The sequence below is a fragment of the Aegilops tauschii genome, chromosome 3 (genome assembly GCF_002575655.3).
Source record: "Aegilops tauschii subsp. strangulata cultivar AL8/78 chromosome 3, Aet v6.0, whole genome shotgun sequence".
In the NCBI taxonomy this organism is placed as follows: Eukaryota; Viridiplantae; Streptophyta; class Magnoliopsida; order Poales; family Poaceae; genus Aegilops; species Aegilops tauschii.
This window is the reverse complement of record NC_053037.3, coordinates 31,028,045-31,044,967: the sequence shown is the minus strand read 5'-3', so window position 1 is coordinate 31,044,967 and position 16,923 is coordinate 31,028,045. Positions and strand designations below refer to the sequence as shown.

The 16,923-nt window shown below is 47.5% G+C and overlaps 1 pseudogene; it reads right to left on the bottom strand.

Annotated features, from left to right (window-relative positions):
* Window positions 1-6,435: 6,435 nt before the first annotated feature.
* LOC109772310 (uncharacterized) lies at window positions 6,436-9,137 on the bottom strand (annotated as a pseudogene).
* Between the last annotated feature and the right edge of the window lie 7,786 nt (window positions 9,138-16,923).

The following is a 16,923-nucleotide window of genomic DNA, read 5'->3' as shown; positions in this document are numbered from 1 at the left end:
TGGTGGTGATTAGATAGCTACCGCATCTAGTGTTGGTGGTGATTAGCTAGCTAGAATGAGTTTGAAGATGATTATGTGCTACACTATGACTATGGTGATTAAATAAATATTGTTGATGGTAATGACTATGATGATGATTAAATAGCTTGTGCTGGCGAATTAGATTCAAGTGGAGGCAACATGTGGTGCACATCGAAAGTACTACTAGTCCAAACTAGATCAAGTTTGGATTAGTAGTATAGTTTTGACATGCACCATATATTGCCTTCACTTGAACCTAATCCACCTTCATTTGACACACTGTTATGGACATAATGATATAAATATCATAATTGGTATTGTACCAAAATTTGTATAACGGCGTATAAATACACTAAAAATAAAAAAATGAAAAAAAACGCTAGTAGCGATGGATAGTAAACACGTTGCAACTAGCTAGATTAGCAGCAGCGCGGGGGAGAACAAGCGCTGCCGCTATGTGTCTTAGCAGTAGCGCGTGTCGCACGCGCTACTGCTAAGTAATAGCTTTAACGCCATATTAGTAGCGCGGCAGCCCACACCACTAGTGGGCATTAAACCCGCGCTATTACTAGGGTTTTCCCTAGTAAACGGCATATTGGATGGATCCCACCAAAGCTAAGTTTGCCATATCACGAGGGAAAAAGGCATTGGCCTATGCATACCGGTGCACGATGGAGAAAATAGCACATCTTCAACACCTGAAACCGACATGGAGTTTCTTACCCCGGGCTTAAATGATTGTTTTTTTTCTTCAAAAAATCCTGAATTGTTTTTGTGGCAAATACTAAAATATGATTCGAGTGCTTGCCAAGTTTCATCATGGAATCATATTAGTGCTAATCATGGCGGGAAAAAAATATTGATGCTCCAAAGATGCTACTTTCGGAAGTATTTTGGAGCGCTGATTTGATTTCATAAGCAGAAAGCTCACTGTACTGTCAAGCATACCTAAAGCTCAGTTACCAGTTGTTGTGCTGGACTGTAAAATTGTGGTTCGATTATGGGATCAAAATAATTTCAGGGATCTCTCTATTTGTGTTAGTCCATTCGGCTTACACACATGTCAGTGTTTTATTGTCATATTCAACAATGTCAGGAGCACTTGTCCAAAAAAAAGAGAAAAACAATGTCAGGAGCACAGATCTGTTTTCTCTAATTTCTTTCCAAGTCTCAAGGATAAATTTACACTTAGACTAGCCTATTCCAGATTAGGCTACAATACTACATCAGCTCCTTCCTTCCTTCCTTCTTTCTTTCAGAGTTGAGACCAAAGATCTTAAAGGTGGATGATGAGCCAGTGCTACATTGCTACTGCCTTAGTGCCCGTGTACCCGGAGCAGCTGGTTCACCATGCTATAATCGAACTGACGTGACCATCATAAGGCAGATGTCAGTGTATTCTGCAAGAGAGTTTTTACCGTACCCTATACCGTGGGCAGGGGAGAGAGCGGTATATTAAAATCCGACCACTCATTTTCTGAGGGTAGGATAGGCGTAGATTTGTTGTCATGGGAACCTTAGCTACGTCGTCAATCAGAAGATAATGGCGACTGGAAATAGATTTGTTGTCCCATGGCTTCTCTACGGTGTCCTTCGACCTCCTGCTCCGGTAGCTGGAGCCTGGACGGAGGCGCCCCCCGAGTGGTCGTCCTCGACCACGACCTCCGCCTCCAGCTCTTCTTCTTCGTCGCGCACCCGAGGACCACCGCTGGCATCTGCGTGCTCCCTCACCGTCTCCACTGCGTCTCCGGCCATCTCGTCGCGTCCATCGAGCCAGTGGCGAGCTGCCGCTCATCCCCGCCTCCTTTCCCGTAGTTTTCGTCCACCGTAGCATCGTCTCATTCAAACCGGCACCGTATCCGCCATGAACGTGTCCCTGGAGCTCGTCCCACACGCACACAGCCAAGACCCAGCCACGTGCGCGCCAGTTTGCGCTCCATGCCCACAGCAACAACTACATCGCACGCGCCACAGCCCCGCAGTGACCACTCCCGCCTCTGCACGCGAGCAGCCCCGCAGCCTCGGGTCGCATCTCCGCCGTCAGCGGTCAGCGCGATCCTAGAGGGCGGGACGTGGCAGCCAGCTGCCATGGTCTTGCTTGCCCGGCACGGCCAGCCGCCGCTGCGGACGAGCAGCATGCGCCTGGAGGCATCGGATGTCGAAAGACATCGCCGTCGGTTCCAAGGTGCTCCACCTTGTCGGCCCATCCAACCTTGCCGCGGCGGTCCAGTCCCTGGAGGGCGAAACGGCGGGCCTGAAGTCCGGGACGCGGCCAAGCACGGGTGAGACAGCGCTCGCTTCCGGAGGGCAGGTCGACGGAGTAGATGAGCGCAAAGCTCCGAGACGTGGCAGTTGCAGGTACGAGAGAGAGCAGCGAGGCGCGCCTGTGGATACGAAGACGAGGAAAGGACTAGTCACGGCCTCGTGGTGGAGCAGCGGTGTCGGCGTGGCGGGTCCTCCTCCGACGGACCCCTAGCGGCAGGAGGAAAAGAAGGAGGGGGTGGAGGGACGGGAGAGAGCAGCGGGGCGTTGATGGCGAGGAGGATTTCCTAGCAAGACAAACCTCCTGCTTCGCCATAAAAGGCCAGGCGCACACCGGCGGTGGCTGGAACTCACATGGGCACGGCCGGGAACGGGGAGGGAGGGCCGCCGGTGGGGTGGGCTAAATTTTTTTACTTCCCAAAATACCCTCAGGACTTGTATACTGGAGGAAGGGAGCGAAGCGGTGCATGCTATACCGCTCGCGACTCCATTGTCAAATTGGAGCAGTATAGATCGGTCGCCACCATCAGATTTTACAAATCGACGGTCAATATTTGTCCCCGGGTATCATAAAAGAGCTCATTCTGCAATGTAGATCTCTCAGAAGGAGTTTTCATTCGCGGAAGAGACGTGACCATCTCCGACAACTCTGTGCTCCCATACGACGACACGCTCGACCGGAGCACATTCTCCATCACAATAGCTATATGTAAGTTGACTGAAGTTGTAATATGGGTAAGTCGATTTTGTGATAGAAGAAATGGTTGAAGGAAGAAAAAAGCTATAGGAAGAAGAAATAAGGACGGCCGTTGGATCTTAATCTAATGACCCAGAAAATTAACTTGCACAAAATAATTTTTCAGGCGACTTACGTGTAGCCGATCCCTTCTCCGTTGGTGGTGCCGGAGAGAGACGTGCCCAAGCTAAAAAAAATCTGCACATGGAGCCCGTCAAGTATGACATCCTAGGGTAATGTACTGCACACTGTTTTTTCCAAATTCAAGTGTCACAATTTTGATTTTTTATTTTGAGAAAAACTTTTGATCTATTTATCAACTGTCAAGCCTCACCAACCTTCAGTACTGATCCAGGCAGTCCCTACACCTACACCCGTTAACCTTCTAACTCGGCTATGCCGTCTGCGGCTTATTCCTAGCCGGGGCCTTACCGGCATCCCCATGCCTCGCTACCCTCGCTTCGCCGGCGTCGTCGGCAGCCTCCATCTTTGGTCCCAAACAAAATCGAATGACCGACATTTGAAAGTCAGGCAACTTACTTCCAACAAAACAAAATTTTGATTTATTCGACCACCACGTCGATCGTAAGGTAGGGCAGCTATCCATCTGACGCATGCGGCATTTTATTTTCTCTTACTCCCTCCGTCACAGTTTACAAGGCGCATTTCAGTTTTCATGCATTTTCAGAATAGAAGATGATTAAGATGTGTGGGCAATTAATGCTGAGTTAATAAGGCCGTTTTGAGGCGCGTAGGCCCATGCACGCGGTCCTTTTCCTCAACCATTGCATGCACTAGGACTGCTCGCTTACTAGCTGTGAGGCACATTGCTCGTTAATTTATCTGCTAATTACGCGTCGTAGTTAACAACAGATGATATTTTTTAATCGGAGATGCTAAAAATCAGTCGACTGATACTCTTCGCGAAGTATCAGTCGACTGATACTCTTCGCGAAGTATTAGTCGACAGCCTGGCCGTTCGATGTTTGTCCCTTCAAGATTCACGTAATATAATGTCTTGTATCAATTCGGCCTGTTAAGACGCGACCAGCCCACTTCTTTTTTTTTGCCGGCAAAGGCTACGCGCGGCTGGCCAGCGGCTGGATGGCCTTTTCCGTTGTTTTGCTTTTGTCTACAACAAGCAGGAAACTTGCTAGCGCAGCCCACTCTCGTATATACCTGTACTTTCTTTTTTATTTTTTATTTCTCTTTTCTATTTTAGTGTATATAATCATCAATTTATTTTTATTAAAATGGTTTACTTATAATTTATTTTTATCTTTTGGCAATACGGAACATCTAAATTTTGTAGAACAGACTTTTTTTTACATGCATGAAGGATTTTACGCTCGCTTGTTGATGTCTTTTACATGCAATTGCAAGTGTCTTGTCCTGACTGCAACTGCAAGTCTTCAACGCAATTGCAACTCTATATTGTTTTGTCGGGGAGAGACAATTGCATGTCTGATACTAGCCTTGCAACTGCAAGTATCGCCCTGTAATGCAACTATGTGTTGTTTTGTCCCGCGGGGGGGGGGGGGGGGGGGGGTGGAGTTGCATGTCTCCAACCAGGCACGCAACTCTGATTGTCGTGCCCCGGGCCCCCGGCTGCAACTACATGTATTCAAACACGACTGCAACTCCATGGTGTTTTGTCAAGAGGACAATTGCATGTGTACCACCAGGCATGCAATTCCAAGTGTCTCGTCCCGACTGCAACTGCAAGTCTTCATTGCAATTGCAACTCTGTATTATTTTGTCGGGGAGGGACAATTGCATGTCTGATACTAACCATGCAACTGTAGGTATCACCTCGTAATGCAACTATGTGTTGTTTTTGTGTGTGTGTGGGTGGGGGGGGGGTGAGTGTGGAGTTGCATGTATGCAACCAGGCACGCAACTCTGATTTTCGGGCCCCATCTGCAACTACATGTCTTGTAACCCGACCACAAGTGGACTTTTTTGTTCTGTCGGAGGGGGCGGGCCAGTTGCAAGCCCAACAACAGCCCCGCAACTGCAAGCACCGCACCCGATCGCAAATGCATGTCCCCCAGCATGGTTGCAACTGGACCTTTGTTTTGACGGTAGGGGCGGGCTAGTTGCATGTCCGACATTAGACATGCAACTGCAAGTGTCGCACCCGACTGCAACTGCATGTCTTCTAACCCGACCGCAACTGGACCTTTTTGTTCTGTCGGAGGGGCGCCGGTAGAGGGGGCAGACCAGTTGCAAGCCCGACAACATCCCCGCAACCGCAAGCGCCGCACCCGACCAAATTTGCATGTCCCACAATGTGGTTGCAACTAGACCTTTGTTTTGTCGGTGGAGTGGGGGGGGGGGGGGTGGGAGGGGGGGCCAGTTGCATGTCCGACACTAGGAATGCAACTGCAAGTGTCGCACCCGACCGCAACTGCATATCTTGTAACCTGACCGCAACTAGATTTTTTTGTTCTCTCGGAGGGGCGCCGCTAGAGGGGGCGGGCCAGTTGCAAGCCCGACAACAGCCCCGCAACTGCAAGCGCCGTACCTGACCGCAACTGCATGTCCCCGAACATGGTTGCAACTGGACCTTTGTTTTGTCGGAGGGGGCGACGGGAGAGGGGGCGGGCCAGTTGTATGTCCGACACTAGGCATGCAACTTCAAGCGCCGCACCTGACCGCAACTGCATGTCCCTTAACATAGTTGCAACTGGACCTTTGTTTTGCCGGAGGGGGCAGCGGGAGAGGGGGCGGGCCAATTGCATGTCCAACACTAGTTGCACGTCCTCCCATGCGCAACCACATATGTTGTAGTCTGCATGCAATTGCAAGTGACACCACCCGAGCAAAAGTAGTGTGTGTGCGTGGCAGGCGGTTGGTTGCTTGGGCAGACCGATATGATGGGTTTATTTTTAACTTTTTCATTTTCTACTTTCTATTTTTTTGTTTTTGTGTTTTTCCTTTTCTTATTAGTGATGTCTAGGATTTTTATTTTAAATAACGCCACACGACTTGCACATGACACCCATGGGCCGCACAGTCGTCTGTACTCTGGCCATGCCCGTCCATGTACACTTAATATATTTTTATTTTTATAAGATAGTGCCACTGGTTATGCACGTGCCAGCCGCATGTCAATCGTCCATGCGCAATTGCATGCTCGTCATTTCTATGCAATCTTTTTTCTCAAGATATTGTCATCTGATCGCTCACACGTTGATCACACACAATTGCATGTCCGTCATCCATGTGTAACTTATTATTTTATTTAAAATATATTTTATTTTCCCACGGATCACCTAAAACTAGTGATATACACTAAGAAAGAAGTAGATGGTCCCAGACTAGGCATATGCAACATTAGTATTGTTCCAAATTACATTTTTGTTGATCAGAGAGTGACTTTTAGTTTTCTACTACCTGCTTCCCCCTTTTTAGCAGTTTTTACGACATGCACCAGGAAGCTCATTTTTAGTTCAACCAGAGATGTTCTCTAATTTATTTTTCTATTTCTTGAGTCAAAATTATGTGCTCAAGTAATACAACCACACTTTTTTTATGCATTATGCTATGTTTCATGGAGACACACTCCAGGCCTGGCAGCGTTGACACAGACACTGATATATTTGTCAGGCCAAATACAAAATAAAAGTAACCAACCAAGTACCGGAAAAGACAGCCCAGCACGAGACAAGCTTTTGGGAGGACAAAACAAAGGGAAAGCAGCCCACTTAAGAAAAGCGTCGTACACTACACAGCCCACATGAACGAAGAGGAAAATCAATCGATTGGGGAAGGCCTATACGTACGATGCTGACGTCAGTCCACTGAGACTTTGCGAAGTCTCAGTCGACTGAGTCCTAGCTAAACCCTTGTATACGTGATACAACCAATCACTAACCACCTGGATCCAAGAGATTTTTCCAGCGAACTGTGAGGAAGGGAGTAGTATCTTTTCATCATCACCAGCAAGTAAAAGCGCCAACCAAGATTCGAAATTAGTAGAGACAGGCTGTTGTCAGCATCGCCGGTCGTCGTCGAGGCACCAACAACGGTAGTCGGGCTTGGACATGCCGAGGAGTTCCTCCGGCGACATGCGCTCCAGCTCTCGCTGCCTCCACGCCGAGAATGCCTTGGCCGTGGACTAATCATCGTCGTCCTTGGGCCGGCCGTGCAGGTGCAGGTGGCTCATGGCGCGCATCCTCTTGTAGAGGCACATGGCGGCCACGCAGTCGTCATAGGGATGATGGTGCCCGCCGGTCTGTATGTCATACCCCAGGCAGCTCCGCGTGAGATACCGGAGCGAGTTGCTCATGAGCCTGGCGCTGGTCTTCATCAGCGGCGGCTACGTCGCGGTGTCCCGCTTCAGGTGCGCCGGGTAGTCCATGCCGAGCGCGTCGAGGTCGTGCTCTAGGCCGCGGCCGACGAGGAGCCGGGCGGCGCCGCGGGAGGAGTAGGAGTAGGACTGCTCGCCGTTGAGGAGGATGTCCTGCACCCGCCTCATCGCCTGCTTCACCGTGGGCGCGTCACGGAGGTGCTCGGGCCGGATCCCCGTGGTCTCGTACCGGTAGTGCGTCACCGGGATAAGGGGCTTCACGAAGCTCTCGTAGAGGATGGCCTCGTGCTCGTCGACGACGCAGACGCGCGCGCACACGTCGAGCGCGGGAGAGCTTGCATGCGGTGCAGTGGGCGCGGAGGGCGGCGGAGGTGGGGAAGACGGCGAGGCAGAGCGGGCAGCCGTGGGCTTGGAAGGCGGTGGCGCAGGCGGGCTTGGAGGGCAGGGAGGCGCCGAAGCCGAGGTGGTCGCGGAGCGTGTCGAGGGAGCGGCAGTGCTTGCCGCATACGCCGCAGCGGGGCTCGTGGTGGGAGTGGTGCGACGACCGCATGTGCTCCATCCGGTTGAACTGACGGTAGCACGCCGCACACCTGTACGGCTGCACACCCAAGAACTCCTCGTCAGCAAGAAGAAAGGCATACATTTTTTTTTTAACATCACCCTACCCCTATGAGCACCTCCGAAAGATTGAGCCGCCATATCATCTTGAGATTTACGAAGTCACCGTAGGCGTCTCATCGTCGAGGGGAACGTTTCCTCGCACTAAATGCGCATCGCCGGAAATTCTGAAATAAATCCAGAAATAAATGCGAGCATCAGAATTTGAACCCTGGTGGGCTGAGGATACCACAGTCCCTCTAACCATCCAACGACAGATTGGTTCGAAAAAGCCATACGTATTTTGTAGTACGTGTCATCGTGCAATGTGGCATGCACACGTAGTCACGTACGTTACGTACAAGAGAAAACAAAGCGGTGCAATCTGAAGATGGAGCACAGGAAGATGGAGAAGCACTGGGCACCGTACGTACCTGTCAGCATCTGAAGAGTTGTCCATGGTCGGCAGTGAGTGAGCCACGCCTAAGCAAGTGCAGAGACGCGGCAAACAGTAGTCGTTGTGCTTGGTTGGTTGGTTGGGCCTGTAAGAAACTGAGGACTATTTATGTAGCTGCAAAACGGATGGCATTCGATTCCTGACAGCGGCGCCAACGGAGAGCTTCTTATTTGCAGCATCAACCATATTATATTATGATGTAAAGTCGGCAGTAGCATATTCATGCAAGGTTCCCGAGATGCGATGGAAACCGGACGGCAGTGTACTTCGTCAGTGATCGAGCTCGATTGCATGTTGTTCAGAGCATAGACACCAGATTGCCCTCAAGAAAAAGAAAAGGGGATGATGCGATACCCTGGTCAAAATATCCGGTTTGAAAAGGCAAGAACAACCCGATGGATAGAAAGATGAGATTGGATTGGGATTCCTGCTGGAGAACGACCGACGTGCACACGCCCGGCGGATGATGGTTGTCGTCGCCTTAAGTTGGCTCCGTCTTTTGGCGGTGGCGAAGAGCCGCGCGGAATGCCAAGCGATGGGATTTGCGTGGATATCCAGAGAATATACCATCTCTAGATGAGCTTCTGCGTTGGGAGATCGAATAAATAAATTTACCGGGTTCCGGGAGGTACCGGTTAGGAATCGACCGTCTATCAGTTTCATCTAGATTGATGAGACCAGCTGCGTATAAACATGCAAAGCATTTCGCACCACTATACTGAGCAATACGGGCTGACGCATCTGGCAACTTTTCAGAGGAAACAGAGGAAGAGGCTTGCTGACCGCATGCATGTAATATTTTCTCTCTCCCACATAAAGACTTGGGTTTTAATTTCAGAACCACAGTTTAATGATTGATAATTTGTCAACCATATTTCTGTTTTTGTAAATTTTTATATATTTGAATCCAGGACGATAAGACCTTTCAAACTAGACCAATATTGGATACATTCTGACTAGTTTATTTTACTCACTCATCTCAAATGACTAATTTCATCCATTTCAATTGTAAACATGTTTCAATTATTTTCCAAAACGGATTTCAATTGAAAAACTATTTCACTCATTTCAATAAACATATTTTACTCACTCCAAACAAATTATTTCACTAATTTGAAATGTTGAAATTAAAACATGTTTGAAATGCATCCAAATTTGGTCTTATTCTAAAGCTCTTGGCTTCAGGAATTCAAATATATAAAATATTTCAAAAATAACAGTATGGTTTAAAAGATAGAAATGATTGAAAATCCTAAGGAGAAAATAAAAGGAAATGATTTGTACCACGGCACTACATGCAATGTCAGGATAGACTCTCTCTCTCACCTGACATGGGTCCCATCGATCTGACATTGATTTTGATTTAAAACAGAAATACAAGAAATTATTTACATCAATACATTGATATACACACGCATGTGGTCCCACACCTTTACACATGGCGGTAAGGCATTGGTGAGAGACTCACCGGTAGCTCCCAGCACCGGTAAAAAACACTTTGCGGTTGGGAGATGTCCTCATCTCATTCTCTATCCTGGGCTTCTGTTTTGCTGCCTCTGTGATTGAAAATACATGTGGAAATAGTTTCCCAAAATCCTGATTTTCCAACACACTTCACGAGAAACCATGCATTTACTATCTTGTGAGTAAACTTAACTGAAACTTTCTGTTTGGAGAGTAAAATGAACTCATACTTAACTGAACAAAAATAACATAGCCAGACAGTACCTCCATGCCGGACGGAATGATAAGCTACGTCTCTCACGAAGCATACATGCATAGATACATCCACATTTGTGGCTCAGCCATCGTTCAACATTTTCTATACATATTACGCTAGATCATTGCACCTGGTACACTATCAGAGGCATTCATATAGAGTCATATTTTCAGTTTTATCGAGTTGTAAGTAAATAGAAGTGTGATGATCATCATTATTAGAGCATTCTCCAAATGAGGGAAGGATGATGGAGACGATAATTCCCCCACATGGGGGACGAGGAAGTGAAAGAGAGAGAGAGAGAGAGAGAGAGAGAGAGAGAGACTACAGGAATCAGGCACTTTGCCGTCTGCCATGGCGGATGGCAAAGGCCTTTGCCGTCAGCCAGCAGACGACAATAGGTCCGGCTGAATAAGCTACAACAAAGGGCACTTTGCCGTCTGCCGCCAGCAGACGGCAAAGGACCTGGGCGGCACACGTGGCAGCTTAGGTCCGTTAGGGGGTTAACGGCGTGCTTTGCCGTCTGCCAGCGGACGACAAAGACCTTTGCATCTTTGTCGTCTGCCAGCAGACGGCAAAGTGCCCAAATAGGCCAGCCCAGGTAGCTGCCACGTGGCACGCTATGCCGTCTGCTGGCAGACGGCAAAGATGCAAAGGTCTTTGCCGTCTGCCAGCAGACGGTAAAGCTGCCAAATAGGCCAGCCCAGTGCACCCCAGGTTGCACAGGTAGCTGCCACGTGGCAGCTTTGCCGTCTGCTGGCTGATGGCAAAGCTCTTTGTCGTCTGTCAGCAGACGACAAAGAGCCTGTACAGCCCGTGTTTTTTCTTAAATTCATTCAATTTCACAGATTTCACAAATATATATACACATTTGAAAATACTTTCAACAAGCATATCAACACAAATACATACCAAATCATATCCCTGCCATATGGATATGATCATCCCACACATATACATACCAAATCAAAAGTCCATATGCAACATATATAGCTAGCCAACATATCCAACAACAAGCATCCAATGGTTTCATCCATACATACATATATAGGTAGCAAGTTTCACATTGTTCATCCTACAAAATCAAAACAAAAAGGAAGTACAAGGAGAAGAGTAGACTCCATCAACGCAAGCTTCTTCATCAAAAGCAAATCTGCAAATTGGGAAAGAAGAAAGTTAGAAGAAGAAGAAGAAGAAGACTAGCTAGAAGAAGAAGAATTTTTCTTCTCTTTCTTTTTCTCCTCTCCTCTTCTTTATCTTCTTCTTCTTCTAACTAAGGTAGGTAAAAATGCCATTTTTTAGCTAAGCTAGGTAAAAATGCTAAGTGTAGGTCATTTTAGAGCTAAGCTAGGTAAATAGGTCATTTTGGAGCTTAGTAAGGTTATAATGTCATTTTCGTGGAAAATAAAGTAAGTCTATGTCATTTTGGAGGTAACAAAGATTATCATGCCATTTTGACCTAAGTATGCTAAGTATGTCATAAATAAACTGAAGAAGCTAAGTATAGGTCATTTTTGAGCTAACCTAGGTAGTTATGCCATTTTTTTACCTAAGTAAGCTAATTATGTTATAAATGAACTAGGTAAGCTAAGTATAGATCATTATTGAGCTATCGTAGGTAGTTATGCCATTTTTAGCTAACTAAGCATATTAAGTCATTTAGGAGGAAAAATGCTAAGTATAGGTCATTTTATAGCTATCCTAGGTAAAGTATAGGTCAACTAAGCTTATTATGTCAATTTAGAGAAAAATAAGGTAAGTATAGGTCATCTTTGTGGTAACCTAGGTGATGATGCCATTTTTGAGCCAACTTACATAAGTAAAGCTCATTTTTTATCTAACTTAGGTAATTATTGCCATTTAGGAGGAAAATAAGCTAAGTATGCATTTGTTAAGCAAAACACTAGAGAAAACTTACCCTCATCGCAACTAAGGTAATAATTGATCCAACGACATAATGATACCAAGCCTCATTATCAATGGCATATTTTCTAATCTTATTAAGCTTCAGGCGCATTGCATCCATCTTCAAGCGCATTGCATTCATCTTCATCTTGTGATCATCGACGACATCGACAACATACAACTCCAATGTCATCTTCCCTTCTTCAATTCATTTAATTTTTTCTTTCAAATACTCATTTTCTTTTTGAACTAAATTTAACTTCTCGACAAGAGGGTCGGTTTCAAATTCCGGTTCACATACCTCCTAGATTAAAAGAGAATTTACCACATCTGAATCATAAGGCGGGCGAGGGCCGATGGGGACGGACATCAAGACCATGGCACTATGTATAAGAAACAATCATACAAAGTAAGAAAATTATACAAGTAACTATATAAATCATACAATCATACAAGTAACTATATAAATCAAGTACAACATAAAAAAATTGAATACCTAATAATAATCTGGATCGTCGGGTTCAATAAATGCTCCGGGATCAATAGATGCATCATCATCATCACTATCAGTAATGACGTGCTCATCATCATCATTAATAAATGCATCATCATGTGGAAGGCCACCTTTACGTAATCAGTCAAGCATTGACAGGTCATCCACAACAGTAACCTCTTCTAGTTCAGGTTCTTCTTGTTCCGGCTTAGGGTGAAGTCGGGTTCACTGTCGCTGTCTACTTCAATGTTCTGGGGTGAAGTAGAGCGGTTCTTGAAACGTTTTTTTGGAAATACGTTTTCTTGGAAGAATTCTCCTTCATATGTGTCTGGGTTAATGTGAGGTTCATAATCCTCTTCATTGGGGGGAGGTGTTCTAACACGTGGCGGCACTTCATAAATGACATCCCAACCATTAAGATTTGGATCACTTTGACAGGCCCATGGTAGATAGAAAACTTGTGTTGCCTGTTGAGCCATAATATAGACATTGGGAACATCCAAATGGGTGCTTTGTTTGGTTTCCACTAGCCCCATATGTTCATGAGTCCTTCTAGTCTCCTTCGGCTGGAACCAATAACATTTGAAGACTACGACGTTTGGTGGGTTTGCACCATAGAATTGAAGTTCATAAATTGCTTCAACTCTTCCATAATACTCGGTATCTCCTTCGCGGATAGCAGAGACACAACAATTTGTAGACTTTCGGTCGGCCATAGATAGCTCTTTGCCATAGGTACGAAAGCGATACCCGTTGATGTCATATTTGACAAATGAACGGACCTTAAAGTCAAAACCATTAGCGACTTGTCTCAATTCGGCGTCCATAAACTCTGAATTAGCCTACAAGTCTAATACGAAAGGGATTGTTGCATTAGCCCCAAATTAGACGAAGAAATGAAATGGTCTAATGGAAATTACCGTTTGTTTGAACCAACAGATGAAACTGGGATAGCCACCTCCATGCTTTGCCAGAAGCTCATACTCTTCGACGAAATCCTTTTGGATCACCGCTCCATACGAGAATTTGGCGACATATCGACTGTATCAAATTTATCTGGGAATAAGAGCAGTTCAAAGGAATTAGAAGTTGCGAAACAATGTACATAGATCTTACTCGATGTACGACCGCACTTCTGTTAGGTTAGTGAAGATATACAACGAAATGATCTGACATTTTTCGAAATCCAACATTAAGGAATTAGAAGCACCGGCTGGTGCAAGATCCCCTTTGAATAGGCTGAGGTTGGATCCACCCTTTTTAGGGTCGTCAGCATTGTACCGAGGCTTCGGATTATGCAAATGACGATTTTTGGCTTCGTAGTGTGGTGTCACGAAGTTTGCCGCCTCCTCAGTAATGAATGCCTCAGCCATCGATGCTTCAATTCTATGTTTATTTTTACATTTTGCTCGTAGCGTCTTCTGCATCCTCTCAGTTGCGTAGCACCAACGATTTTGCATGCCCCCCGCAATCTTGCCTAGGTTGGGAGATGCAAAATCAAGTGCTGCATTGGATTAAAGAAGCCCGACGGAAAGATCTTCTCTAACTTGCAGATCAACTCCGGCGCCAACTCTTCCATTTCTTCTAGCAGGCCAGGCGATAGTTCTTTCGCACAAAGAACACGAAAAAATAGCTCAGCTTTGCCAGTACTAGCCATTCATCCTCAAGGATGAAGCCACGCAACATCACCGGCATTACCCGCTCAATCCATATGTGTCAATCATGACTCTTGAGACCAAATATCTTCAATTTATCAAGACTCGCCCCCCTCTTTAGATTCGCTGCATACCCATCAGGGAACATCAACTGCTGTTGCACCCTTCTTTATAATTTCCCTCATAGCTGGCCTTCAAAGATGGAACCATCACTACTGCAGGATGCTGCTAACGCGACACTACGATCAGAGACCCTTCGACGAAACTGTGTGCGATGCAATAATCACAAACGGTGGTGTAAAATAACCGTAAAAAAGGTGCAAATCGTTTGCGATGGAAGATGCATCAAACACGGTTCAGATTTTAGTTGCGTGTGTGATGCAGGGCATACAGTTGATCCATACGAACTGTTTGCGATTAGACAGAACAGCAGAAACGGGCAGCCATATCAATGTGTGTGCAATATACGGCATACAGTTCACTTCAATGAACTGTTTGCGATGATCGAGGTGAATGTCGGTGTCAAAACCGGCGGATCTCGGGTAGGGGGTCCCGAACTGTGCGTCTAAGGCGGATGGTAACAGGAGGCCGGGGACACGATGTTTACCCAGGTTCGGGCCCTCTCGATGGAGGTAATACCCTACTTCCTGCTTGATTGATCTTGATGATATGAGTATTACAAGAGTTGATCTACCATGAGATCGTAGAGGCTAACCCCTAGAAGCTAGCCTATGGTATGATTGTTGTTGCCCTACGGACTAAACCCTCCGGTTTATATAGACACCGGAGGAGGCTAGGGTTACACAGAGTCAGTTACAAGGTAGGAGATCTACATATCCGTATTGCCAAGCTTGCCTTCCACGCCAAGGAGAGTCCCATCCGGACACGGGACGAAGTCTTCAATCTTGTATCTTCATAGTCCAACAGTCCGACCAAAGGATATAGTCCGGCTATCCGAGGACCCCCTAATCCAGGACTCCCTCAGTAGCCCATGAACCAGGCTTCAATGACGATGAGTCCGGCGCGCAGATTGTCTTCGGCATTGCAAGGCGGGTTCCTCCTCCGAATACTTCATAGAAGATTTTGAACTCAAGGATAGTGTCCGGCTCTGCAAAACAAATTCCACATACCACCGCAGAGAGAATAATATTTCCACAAATCTAGTCTGCTGACACATTCTGCAACATGACATTATACTATAGCCCGGTCATTATTCGAACCGTTTTTCTCAACCAGCCACTGCACACATTGCGAGGCGGATTTTTTGGCACGTCTTGTCGAAGCAGAGATCGTGTCCCCTTATCACGGGATTCTCATCAATACGGGTGTGGGTAACCCAACCGCGCCATCAATTACGGCGCTTGGGGAATAAGCGAGTTTACCAGGTAGGTGGGGAGGCGCATAGCTTCTTCCGCCCTTATAAAGGGACAAGGATTCACCCTTTTCACCCACGCCTTCTTCCTCCTTGCTCATCCATTCTTGCGCACTCGAGCTCCAGCACCTAAGTTCGCGTTTTTCTCCTCAAACCACTCCAAGCATGTCCGGAGCGATAGGCAAGTGGATGGTCTCCTCCGTTATGGAGGAGGACATCACAAAGCTGCGGGGAGCCGGATATCTGGCCGCGGATATCGCACACCGGCCGCCAGATGCGGGGCAGATCATCCCTACTCCAGAACCCCATGAGAGGGTGGTTTTTCTTACCCACTTCGTCCGCGGACTGGGATTTCCCCTCCACTCGTTTGTCCGCGGGCTCATGTTCTACCACGGGCTGGACTTTCACGATCTGGCCCCCAATTTCATCCTCAACATCTCGGCGTTTATCGTCGTGTGCGAGGCCTTCCTCCGCATCAAGCCCCACTTCGGCATGTGGTTGAAGACCTTCAACGTTAAACCGAAGGTGGTGGTCGGCCAGCGAGCGGAGTGCGGAGGCGCCATGGTGGGCAAAATGCCCAACGTCACCTGGCTCGAAGGATCCTCTGTTGAGACCATAAAGGGATGGCAATCGGGGTGGTTCTACATCACCAAGCCACGCGACACCAACTGGGTGGCGGCCCCTGAATTTCGATCCGGAATCCCCATACGGCTCACCTCCTGGAAAGAGAAGGGCCTGTCCTGGGGTTCCTCGGTAGAGCTGCCCGGACTCCAGACATGCGTCAAAAACATGATGAGCAAGAAAATCAAGCTCGTCAACGTGGTCCAAGTCATGCTCTTTCGCCGGATCCTCCCGTGTCAAAGACGGGCATTCAATTTGTGGGAGTTCGACCCGGCCGAGCACCAGACGCTGCGAGAGCTCTTCAACACGACGCACAAGGACGTCTGGAAGGTGCTGTTCAAGGGCGTCGAGGTACCTCCTCCCCTTACCGAGGACCGCGGACTCAGCGCAAAGCGCCCTGCCAATCCGGTAAGCCTTTTACATCTCTTAAGATGTTCTTTTCCCCAGTATAACCACGCGCGGGATCTAAGCCCTCACGCCATTTGACAGGACTGGGTAGCGACAGTGGAGCAGATCGATTGTCCGGCTCCCCTGCCCGAAGATCCAGCAGATGCTCTCCTAACGGAGATGCTGGTTCCGGTGCCTTATGAGGTGCGGGAGAAGAAGGCCAAGAAGAAGGCCACGGGGACCAGGAAGGGTCTCTGGCACCAGGTTATATCGGACTCATCGTCCGAAAACACCGAGGCGCACTCCTCCCGCGAAAACGAGGAGGAGGAAGAGGAAAGTTCTCCCCCCAGCCGGGGGGGGGGACAGGAGAAGGAAGGTCGCC